Consider the following 12,557-nt stretch of genomic DNA (forward strand, 5'->3'; position numbering starts at 1 on the left):
CAACAAGCAATCCTGGCTGCCAACACCTTCCCAAGCCAGCTGCTGTGTGAATGTGCAAACAGCAGCTGGCTTCTGAAATGTGTTGGTGGTTGGAGTTGCTCCTCTGCTTCCCTCTTGAAGCATATTCACATAGCAGCCCCTTGCATTGGGGGGGAGCGGAATGACAAGCGACCCTGGCTACCAATACCTTCCCAAAGTCAGCTGCTGTGTTTTATTTTCTATTGGGAAAGCACCTGAATGTTTTGTATATAGCTTTATGGTGAAGTTGCGGTGGTAAGTTGACCTCTACACTTAAATGTATTTAGGTTGGCCATAAAACTGAGTGTTCTAGTCGAAACATAAGGGCTCTCCATTTAAAAGGTAAAAAAGTAAAGGTTTCCCCTTTGACAAGGTTGTCAAGTCCAACCATAGGAGGCGGTGCTGATCTCCATTACTAAAGCCGAAAAGCCAGCGTTGTCAAAGACAACTCCAGTGGTCATATAGCCAGCATGACTGCACAGAATGCTGCTATTTTCCCATCAAAGTGGTACCTATTTATCTGCTTACACTTTTACATGCTTTCAGACGTCTAGGCTGGCAGAAGCTGAGACTAGTGACAGGAGTTCACTCCATCATGCAGCGCTTGGGCCTTGAACTGCCAACCTGCCGATCTTGCAATTGCCAAAGTCAGCATCTTAACTGCTAAACCACTGCGTTCCCTCCAGCTCCACATTTACCAAACTTAAAAATTCTGCTAATAGTCATGATTGCAGAATGGCTTGTATCTTGGGATAAGTTGACCTAAGGAGTTTCAAAGAGGATTTTTTTCCTGTCTCTTTCCCATTGCATCTGCCCAGGTCTTCCAAAAATTTAGAGTGTTGGATGCTTGATCTGATCTGACCAATATTTTATTTACTTATCTATTGATTGATTGATTGTATTTATACCCCACTCTTTAGAAATTCTCTTAGAGCAGCTGTGAGACATATGAGACAGTGAGGGTGGAACTGTGGAGACTTAGACATGGATTCACACAATTTCTCCCCTCCCTTAATAATCCTTGTTTCTGGGTCCAAGGCTTTCAGAAGAACTGTGCCTCGATCCTCTGGGGGGCATTTTGGGGTGCAAGTAGGGAGGAGGGTTTGGGAATCTTTCCTTCCAGGAACTTGCATCACTTAACATAGAATCCAAATGGTTGTACTGAAGCACAAATAAATAAGTACCTTACCTGAAGCAATTATTGTGCTGGGATGTTTCAGTTTTCCACAAGATGGCAGTCTTATACTTAAACTACCATAATAGTAATAGTCACTGTACACTATACTAAAATGGGTGATCTTTTGAAAAATGCTGCTGCCAGTGGTATAGAGACCCACTGTGGTGCAGAGATTTGAGTGCTGGACTATGACTTTGGAGATCGGGGTTCAAATCCTGCTCAGCCATGGAAACTTGCTGGGTAACCTTGGGCAGGTCAAACTCTCTCATCCTCAGAAGATGGCAAAGGGATGCCCTCTGAAGAAACATGCCATGAAAACCACATGTTAGGGTTGCCACAAGTCAGACAATTTGAAGGCACACAACAATAACAACAAGGGATGTAACACAAGTAGCATCAACATTCCTTTACTGCCCAGTCCACTTTGAAACACACTATTCCATAAGTACCCAGCGAACATAGGCAAGTGTTGACTATTTTGTTTTAAACATGGCTGAAATGTGACTCTTCCCATTCCCAACTAGCATCCATAGCTGTCAACAACAACTACCTGTCCGTGTGTTTTATCTATTTATCACTCTATAAAAAAAATCTGACCCATTGTTGTATGAGTTTGTTTCATTAAGTTGGCTCCTTTTCTGGCTCAATGCTATGGAATTCTGGGAGTTGGAGTTTGTTGTGGGGCCCACAGCAGAGCAATATGCAAATTTTACTTTGGGATGCTCAGCCTGTAGTCCAGCAGACACAAATGCCCTCTAAACGTTTATATTTATGTGTAGACATGTGACCTCTGCATTAGGCAAAATTACATATGACCCTTATTGATTAAAAGGCTATGTTCCTTTTAGTTTATTACATTTTGAAGAAGGTAATATAAAAATCTATATATTCCAAAGCAGGCCTGAGGACAGTATAAAGTATTTGCAGGTAGATGTCAAAGCCTATCATATGACAACCATCAGCTGGCACTGGTCCTTCAAACCACCCTGTTCCCAAACCTTTAAGCCACAGCACTTTCCTTTTTCCTTTATGGTGTGATACTCTTTTGCCTTGATTGCCTACTTCAGTTGATTTTTTATTTCAATTCCTTTTCTTTCATTATAGTAATGAGAACTAAACTAGAGGAAATGTGATTGCACTTCTTGTGGATTTTTGAAAAACTAAATATAGCATGATGCCATTTCACATAAGACAATGGTACAGGAGGAATGAGATCTAATGCTTTTCTCATCACCATGTCCCTCCCCAAGTTGGTTTTTGGCCTGTGGTCCCAAGCAGATAGAATATAGATGAGCCAGAAACCAAGGCTGCAATCCTAGATGTGTTTATGCAGAATGAAATCTAATGCAACCTGAATAGGAGGAAAGAGTACAAAAGCTTAGAACTATACTGTTACTTTTAAATGAAAATGGCTATATCCTCTTACTTTTAAATGAAAATGGCTATATCCTCTTTTTGAACGTTTCATGTTTCTGTTTAGTAACAAACTTAAACTGTATGAATGGACCTGGCTTCTGGAATTTGTGGAATGAACTAATCTCTGTTGCAGCCGGTTTGTGAGTTAAAGATACCAGCAGGACTGTTAAACATCTTGGTAAATGTATTACATGCTTGTTTAGATGATTTAGATACTTTGTTTACAAGAGATGACAAAACCGATGACAGCTTTTCGCAGGAAAAAAAGTTCCCTTATTCTGTCCATGTAGACTGAATTCTTTGACTTTTAAATGCACGTATCAGCTCTGTACAGTCATGCAAACTCATTCTGAGCTTCTGGCAGATTTGAAAAGATAAGCATAAAGGGGGGCCTGTTTAGTGTTTTTTTGTGCTGGATATCTGTAATTGCATTCCAGAAAGAGAATGCAATGTGATATATTAGGAGGAGCTGCTGGCAGCCAGTTCTGTAAGTGTGTACTCCAGTCACATATAGACATAGAAAGAGAATATCCTTACATGATTCATCCAGTCAAGTATGTTTTCAAGGAATGGTTAGATCATCTTTTCCTCTTCCCACATGAATTCTTTTCTCCTCCTTACCAATTACCCTTCTTTACTTTCTTCCTGTGCCAGTTGCAGGTCTTCTGCCCACTCCAACCCTGAATGCACTATCACGAGCCGCTGTTCTCCTTATTTTATCCCTTCTGAGTCAGCATTAATATCTAGATTCAGAGTCTACATAGACACAGCAGTGTTTAAACGGAACAGGGTTTCCACTGGGGAAAAGCAATGATAAAGAAGTGTTTATGGTCAATTGCAAAAGAGCTGAGCAGTCCAAGGTCATGCTGTGAAGATAATAGTGTAAGAGAACTCAAAATACACTTTTTGACTTCTCACAGTCCTTTAGAGTCAATGCCTTCCCATATCTAGGGTTTACAGTGACAGATTAGGGCTAGTCACATCGGAAGGTGTTTACATTTGGGTGTAACTTCCAGAGTGCCAAAATATTAGTCCTAGATACTATTCACTATCAAACCTAAATGTATTGTTCACATCAGAGGGAGTGCTAATGGATATTTGAAATATGGTGAGAATTACGTGAAAACTGGGTGGAAAGAAGGGATCAATGAGGAATCTTCACGTATTCTGAGGATCTTCATTTGTGGTAGAGAATGACAAAACTGCCTTGGGGTGATTAGTTTGCTGGGTGTGTTGCCTCAGAGTGAACTTGAGCTGAAGCTGGGATATGGCAAACTTGTCATGCGATTGTTCTGACATGTTTAAGCTTTTCTATACTGATATTTGAAATGTGTGCAAGGAAATTTAGCTGTTCATTGAACCAGGCACAAAACAGCCCAACTTGTTGACATGACCTGATGTTCACTTTTCAGAAAGGAGTTAAATTGAATATTTCCATGATTGAAAAGAACATCATACCTTGTATTACTATTTTTTTCAGCCTTCTCTCAACACAGCTTGAGAATTTCTAGAAACATCTTCTTGATCATTACATATCCTCATATTTTCTAATAGTGAAAACAGTTCTATGAGTTTTCTTCCTTAAGGGAGATGTCAGACAGATTTGAGGAACCTGAAGTTTGCAAAAATAAAGACATCTTTGTTTGTGGTGGTGGTAGGGGACCGAAGAGAAAAGAATGTCCCAGATACATGAAAAGCTGCTTACACATTGATAGATTGTTCAGCCAATACTTGGAGTGTTAAAGTGAGATTTAAATGAGACATCTATACCCTATGCATGGAGGCCTATACCCTAAGCATGTACTGTATATTCAGAAGCAAATAAGTCCTACTGAATCTAGTTGGACTTTATTCCAATATGCATAGGATATTTTTTTTAATTAAAATTTGAAGATGTTGGAGCACGTGTCATGGAAGCCTGAGTCTGGAGCAGGTACTGAACTAAGACAAAAAAAGCCTAGATCCTATATGCACCACCAGAATAGTTATATGGCAATGACACAGAAAAGAAGATAAAAATAATAGGAGGAGGGAGGAGAAGGCAACTACCTCTTTGTCATTTATCTTGAATGCCTAACTCTGATGAATCCTCAGATTTACATCAGTGCAGATCTGCTACATCACCCAACAGATCACAAGACATGACTCTTACCATACAACGGATGGGATTGGCTTGATTCATGAATTGCCAGAGAAATCCACTGGCCTCACAAGTCTGTGTTCTGTGGTAAAACTCAAGGGCAGGGACCTTACATCTTGTCTGAGGGAAAGGCTAAATGTATAATATGATGAAAAAAAAATCATGTATGAGAATAATGTATAGCTGTCATACACTCATCAGAAGTTTTCTTTAAAAGACAGGAGACTTGTGGGACCTTTAAAACTAACTTCTTCAGATATATGAAGAGGTGGACTGGAAGTCACAAAAGCTGAAGCTGAAATAAACTTGAGCTTTTGTGATTTCCAATCCACCTCTTCATACATCTGAAGAGGTGGTGTGTTGTCCACAGAAGCCTGTGCTGTGAATCTTATAAGTCTTGAAGACTCCTTTCTTCTTTATGTATCAAAACAAGCTGACATGGCTCTGTCTCTCAGAATGTTATCTTGAGAAAGAAAACAAATCCACAGAAGTAGCCACATCAGCTTGTGAGATGGCATGTTTGGGATATGTTGCAATAATAGTTAAGAAATAAAGTCAAGTATGTGACAGGAGGACAGTAAAATGACCAACTGAACCGTGGGTAGCCTGTTCTGTCTCAATCAGATAAGAGCCTGGATTCTGGATAATTCCATTTTTGCACAGTTGTATTGCTGTCCTTGTAGACCTGCCCATTTTTGTTACATTCCAATGGCTTTTCTCATTCAGGAAACTGCTCTTCATCAGATTGCAAGTGCTGAAATGTTTGAGAAGTCTTTTTTCTTTTTTTGAGTAGTAAGCAATAGTACAAGGTTCATACCTTGTGTGAGATGGATATTGTTTTGTATTAAAGATAATGCAAGCCTTTGAAGATAAAAGCATTTAGGAGCAATGTTGTTGTTTTTTAAAAGGAATCTGATACATTGGCCATAATCTCCCTTGAAAGGTCCTCCATGGTTCTCCCAAAGATAATGATTTTTTTTTAAAAAATATTTCTGTTAAAGGAAGGAAGGAAACTGCAAACTTTGGAAAGTTCTTATCATTTCATAATAAGCTGGCCAGTACCATTTATTTTTATTCACATTATTTATTTATTCGCATTATCTTGCATAAATGGGATTTCTGCTCACTCACCAGTAGGTGTCACACTCCATAAAAGATAGTCTTAAAAGCCACCTGTCTCAAAGTGTACAAAACGCTGCCTGCTTTTGACTCTATGTAGCCATGCCTACTCTTTAAATGATGCCAACTTTTAAAAATGTTTATTTATGAATTCTTGCTTTTAAAGTGAGTGGTGACCGATCTTGACTGCCATTTGACTGTGGCCCTTCCTACGTCTGCTATAGGTTGTTTATGTTACATATTTTAATTCTGTGTTGGTTTTAGTTATGGGGATTCCCCCCAATTTTAATCTGTAAAATGTTTTGAGCATTTTATTTTAAAATTGCTTTCTGATGGCTCAGTGTGCACAAACTTTGTTTCATGCCCAAAATTATTAAAAATAATATGTACAAAATTACCTTCAGACTATGTTTATAAGGTGTATATGATACATAAATGAATTTCTTATTTAGATTTGGGTCTCATCTCCAAGATATCTCATTATGTAAATGCAAATATTTCAAAATCTTCAAAAAATCTGAAATCAACAACACTTCTAGTCCCAAGTATTTCAGGTAAAGGAGATGCAACCTGTATTTTGAAAACCTGGCAACCTTAACACAGACTCAAATGTGCACATGTGCATGCATGCTAATACATCTATTCAGCTTTTATTTTCCCACAGAAAGGAGAACTAGGCCTTTCCCATCTTATCAGGTCATTTCCACTTTCTGTTGCTCCGAAGAGTAAATAATGGCAACAATGAACTCTGTGCAAACATTTCAAGAAACCCAATGCAAAACAGCTGGATCTAGTTTCAATCGGCCTGTGCATGGGTGCGGCTTCCCTCATATAAAGGTCCACACACAAGAGGAATGAGCTACTATTCATTAAACACAGATGAATTGTTCTTTACAATCGTACTTCCTGGTGCAAAGCTGCTGACCCAGTGTTTAGGAAGGCCAGCCTCTAACACAAAGCAGAACGATGAGCTCAAAGAACAAAAACGCAGACAACAAAAATTTCTGATTTCTCCCTAGCAAGAATGAAGACAGTTGTAATATTTTATGTGCATTGTGGGCTGTCTGAATGCGATTTGCTGCTCTGGGAAAAAATGTAGATATTTCCACACTGTCTGGATCAAGACCTAGAAGCAAAACATAATTCTGCAAAAAATGGGGAAAACAACATGTGATGTATTGTGGCTAATATCTGTGACATCATTAACATGCCTTCTTCCACCAGTTAATGCAGCTCCTTTTGGTCTGTTTTTTTTTTTTTTTGGGGGGGGGGAGGATTCAAAGGATACACACACACATACAAATCTTTGAAAAAGGTAGACAATCTACCTTAGATGAAGGGAAGAGCAAGACTGGGATCTGATCCAGTCCTTTGTTTACAAAATAGATATATGAGCATAGAAAAGTGCTGACCATGAGTAACAGTGGTATCCTGAAAGCCAAGCTTGCCACCACTGATGCCATGATTAAAATGGCTTGCTCAACACTGCTCTTAAGTATCATCTAACTGTTAGACCCTGCAGTAAAATATGTTAACAGCGCTTAAAAGCATAATCCTATGACAGTTATTCCTAACTGACTTTGTATGCTCTGGTTCATTTGCTTAGGATTGCAGCCTAAGTGAGCATTTAGTATTTAGCTTCCAATTGCATAGTTCATAAGCAAGTGCTATCTATATTGAGCAGCCAAGTGATATTCTGTTACTGCCTCTAGCTAGGTCAGTCTTGATTATTTGCAATCCATCCTTTTTTCAGATTTCATGGAAGCATTTAAATTAATTTTTTAAAGCTACTGTTCACACTGCAGGGCAGAGATTGTTAAATAGGTATAAAGTGTGTCAAATGTGTACTGTTCAGTCACAAAGAACAAATTATGCACTATTCCATTAAGTACAACCAAAGCTTCAGCTTCTCCCTCATTCACTCATTTTGGCTGATAAGAAAACCTGCTGTCAGAAATGGCAAACCTTCCATCTTAATGTATTTTCTGGCGTATAAGACAACTGGGCATATAAGACGACCCCCAACTTTTCCAGTTAAAATATAGCGTTTGGGATATACTCTCTGTGTAAGACTACCAACGCACACCAAATAAAAATTAAAATAACCCATCAGATTTGATTTCAATATGGTAATTTTAATTCAAATGCTTATGACATGCAGGTACTTAGCAGGAAAACTTGTATACAAAGCCTGCTTGGATTGGTGAGTTCTCCCTACCTGCCCAGCCCTCCCTGTCTCCAAGTCTATCAGAGTGGTAGCACAAACATGGCTTTTTTCCATACCCCGGGCGTCTCGGACACCTGCAGCTTGCTCTGCCTTTCACTTACACCTTCCTGGTGAGGTGCCCCTTCACCTCGTCATCAGGATTGCGTTAATTCACTTTTCCCCACAAATCCTGATGAGTGGATTTTCTTCTACTGTACTTGTTCAGCGCCACCCTTGCTGCTTTCATATGGTCGCCGCATATGGCGGTGATGTGGCCGCGGCCGTCTTTGAGCTCCCCCCACCATATGCGGTGACCGCAGATTCTCCAGTTCAGCTCAGAGATTTCAGCACCTGCCCTATAAAATGACAACCGGCGTATAAGATGACCCCTGACTTTAGAGAAGATTTTCCTGGGTTAGAAAGTAGTCGTATACGCCAGAAAATACAGTATGTTCAGTTACAAACACTAGTGCAGACACTACATTCCATAGTCATGTTACAGCAGATAAGACATAAGAAACCCAGTTCAGACTCATTCTTACAAAGAGGGAGAGACATGCATCTCTTTTATGTCTAGGCTTGTGAAACTTTTTGAACAGAGCTGGAGAATCTGTAACACACCAGATCTCTGTGAACTCCTCACACCTCTTAACTAATATGCAGAGGGATCTTGTAACACCCTTGAGACTAAGAGAAAGTAATTTGTAGCATAGGTTTTCATAGGTTAGGTCTACTTCATCAGATCTATGAAAGCCAATGCTACAAACTTCTTTCTCTCAGCCTCAAAGATGATTTGAGATCTCTTTCTATGCCGATACAGATTAATACAGTTATATCTTTGGATACTATTCTCTTAACTAGGTTAGAGGATGCTGAAGGATGTTGGGAATGATCAACATCTGGAGGGTTCAGTTTCCCCATTCCTATCTTAGAAACTGGTCATTTTAATAACTAATTACCTTTTCACTGGCATTTATTAAACTGTATGCATACATGGAGTATATGTGTCAGAAGTGTGTGACAGTGCATGGCTCCAGCAAAAACATGTATATATGTGTGTGATAGCAAGTGACAATTTGTGTATAATTTCCAGCCCTTATTTACTTCTTATTTACTTACGTGTTGAAATCTTTGCCTAGCGTATGAACAAATACAAAGATTACCTTGGAAAATAAAATCCATGTTAAATGAATGCTTCTGAGACAATTATTTGCAATAGATATTTTTCCTGAAGTGCTATCATTCTTTACTAAAGGATAAATCAATTATTCTAATTGATTGAAGCCACCCTCCCCCCCAAAAAAAAATCTTGTGTAAATTCAAATATCAATTGTGGTTGTGGAGGGCTGAATCTGTATATTGCAAATCTACAAAATTTAGAATGTGGCATACATTGAAAGGGCCCAAGAGCAAGATCCCTTTGTTTTTTGCTTCTATAAACCTTGTCTGGTACAGTTATACCTCAGTTAATGAAGTAGATGTGCTCCTGGACTTTATTTCTTTAACAGAAACCTTGGCACCAGAGGTAAAAATAACATGGAAAGAACAGAGATAGGTTTTTACACCAAAGAAGAAGAAGAAGAAGAAGAAGAAGAAGAAGAAGAAGAAGAAGAAGAAGAAGAAGAAGAAGAGTTCAGCATGTTTCAACAAACAAACATTTGATTAAAAACTAACATTAGGCACATTTGAAATGAAACGATTAGTCAGGTAAGCCTTGCGTAAGTAAACAAAAACTTTGAGTCTTCTAGAAACTGCTTGAAAACTTCTTCCAAAATGTATCCCAGGATAATTTTTTCCCCTTTCAACAGCCTCCAATTTTCTTATTTACATTTTGGCAGTGAAATTTATAAATCTATGCTTTATCAACATGCCAAGGTAGGAAGATAATCTGCTTTCCCCTTTTCTTTCTGTTTTGCTCTTCACATATACTCATTGGGGGGTTACAGACCACCCGTTTGGGGCGGCGTGCACCTGCCCCTTTCCCTGCTGTATCGGGGCCTCAGCTGCCAGACCGGCAGCCTCCGAGGCCCTGATCCGCTGCTTTGCAGGCCGTGGGGAAGCGGCAAAAGGCCACTTCCCTGCGGCCTGGAAAGGGGTGTCCTTTGGGCTTCTAGCCCCAAGGACACCTGGCGACGGCGGGGAGGAGGAGAAAGGGGCCACTTGGCCCCTTTCTCCTTTGCGTTGCTGGCGCCGCCGTCTGAAGGCTGCGCCCAGCGACGCAAACCCAGAAGGAGCTCCGAAACGGAGCTCCTTCCAGAGTCGCGGAAAGGGTGCCCTAGGCGCCCTGGCGCGGCCCCAATACGTCACAACTGCGCCGCCTCATTTAGAGGTCATGACGTAGTGATGGCGGCGGCCGTGTGGAATGGCTGCTGCCATTTTCCACGCGCAGAGCACGTACTAGGGTTAAGGGGTGCGGAAGCACCGCCCCTTCCTAACCCTAGTACGTGCTCCGCGTGTACGCTAAGGCCCGTTTGTAACGGGCCTTTAAGTGATTCTGGAGGCAGCTGTTTACTTTGCCTGTTCTACATAAACACATACAGCCATGGTGGGATCACCTAAAGTAGACACACTGCTGCAATGCATCACAGAAAGCCAGAGGTTTGTCAGGCGTCCCTAACCAATGCCTGCAAAAAACAAAAAAACCTCCCAGCTGGACATAAGACAAGCAGGGCACAGCTCAGTTAAAAGACTTTGTAAAAGGGAGCTTCTTTGTTAGAGGCTTTGTTAACTGAAGTATGCCTCTTCTCTTCCCAAAAGACTTCTGCAGAACAGTTCTATGCCAGGATGGAACTCTTACGGGTATGAAATGCTGATAGGTTAGACAGGGCAGTATGGTATGGGACAGGATTGTGCCAGTTTTAAGCCAGTATTTTGTTTTGTTTTTAATAATTCGCTCCCCCAGAAACCATGGAAAGGAATTCATGACTGCTGAGGGAATGATAATTATGGGGCCTGTTTGGGGCCATGTGCTGGCTGAGGATCCCAAGGATCTGTTTCCTCACCTGAATGTCCTGTTCTGGCCCTGACATCCATTAAACAAAATATGTTTTTCAGTCTCCCAGCACCACTCCTGGGAGTCTCTTCCTACAGACTTCCCTCTTCACCCAAGGAGAAAAACATCTGCAGCATCCTTCAGCCCTCAGAAGTTCTCCCTGGGAGTTTAGGACTGCTTCCTTAGAGACTGCCAAAAAGTTAAAAGAGGAATAAATTTTGTATGCCACCCGGAGTTCCATATAGAGATGGGGTCATACAGTTCTTTAGATGTTGGGTTGCAGTTCTTATTGTCAATAATGAACATTAATGAGGGTTATAGCTGAAGGAATATATGAAGGATCTCATGACCCCTTTGTCTTAGAGCAGAAGTCAGCAAAGTCAGGCCCCTAAATGGTATTTTGGGGCAAAAAATAATAATACTTTGTATGTGGGTGGGTGCTGTGCATCAGTGTCTTCTGGCTGGCAAACACAGCTCCCTAACCTTCCACAGTTGCCCACCCCAGCCTTAGAGGAATTGCTGGTTGGGATTTAAGTACAATTTATTAATATCCATTACATGCAAATAGCAGACCGAATATTTGGAATCCTAACTGCTGCATATTTCCATATTACCTAACTCTCTAAAATTAACTAATTAAAGAGGTGAGGAAAGTTCTAATTTGGCAACACAATAAAGGAGAATAATACTACCTGTATATAGTATTGGTGGATATTTCTATTACTGTCGTGTATAAAGTGATGACAGTAGAACATAGCAATTATCTGACTCTGAGGGTGGAGAGCTCTTAAAATAAATGCTGGTCATAATTTGAAGGCACCAGAATACTTCTGTACATTCAGAAAAATGTTACCAAACAATTAATTTTAGACATAGCATGGAGGAAAGCCCTTCTCTTCCTTATATAATTTTTTTTCCACATTAGACGGAGTGATAAGCATCTGTCAAGGCAAATTACACCTTTCTCTTTTCCTCTCCTTTAGTGGTGATCATGTTGGAAGATGAGAAGAGTAAGGTATGTGCTACAATTTCATCAGGTTACAGTCAGGTTCTGACAAAGTACAGATCATATGCGTGTGTGTGCCTTCAAGTCACCTGCTGACTTATAACTATCTCATGAATTTAATATGGTTTTCTTAAGTGAGGAATACTCACAAGTGTTTTGATATTGCTTCCCTTGGAAATATAGCCTACAGCACCTGATATTCCTTGGCAGTTTCCCATCCAAGTACTAGGCATGCCTGACAGTGCCTTCAGATCTGGTGCCTTCAGTGTATTTATGCTCCCTGCAGCTTGTACATACTACATGTGTCAGTGAATTGGCTGGCATATGTGCACATGTAAACTGCAATACTATGCAATCAACAATTATATTTGTAATTTCACCAAACATAAAGGCAACCGTATCACAGGACTTGCTTGGCAAGATTTGTTCATTTTTCTTTTGCCTTCCTCTAAGCCTGAGTGAGTGTGATTTGTCCAAGGTTGC

The sequence above is a fragment of the Sceloporus occidentalis genome, unplaced genomic scaffold (genome assembly GCF_023333645.1).
Source record: "Sceloporus occidentalis isolate IW3139 unplaced genomic scaffold, rSceOcc1.0.p SCAF_5, whole genome shotgun sequence".
NCBI classification, from domain to species: Eukaryota; Metazoa; Chordata; class Lepidosauria; order Squamata; family Phrynosomatidae; genus Sceloporus; species Sceloporus occidentalis.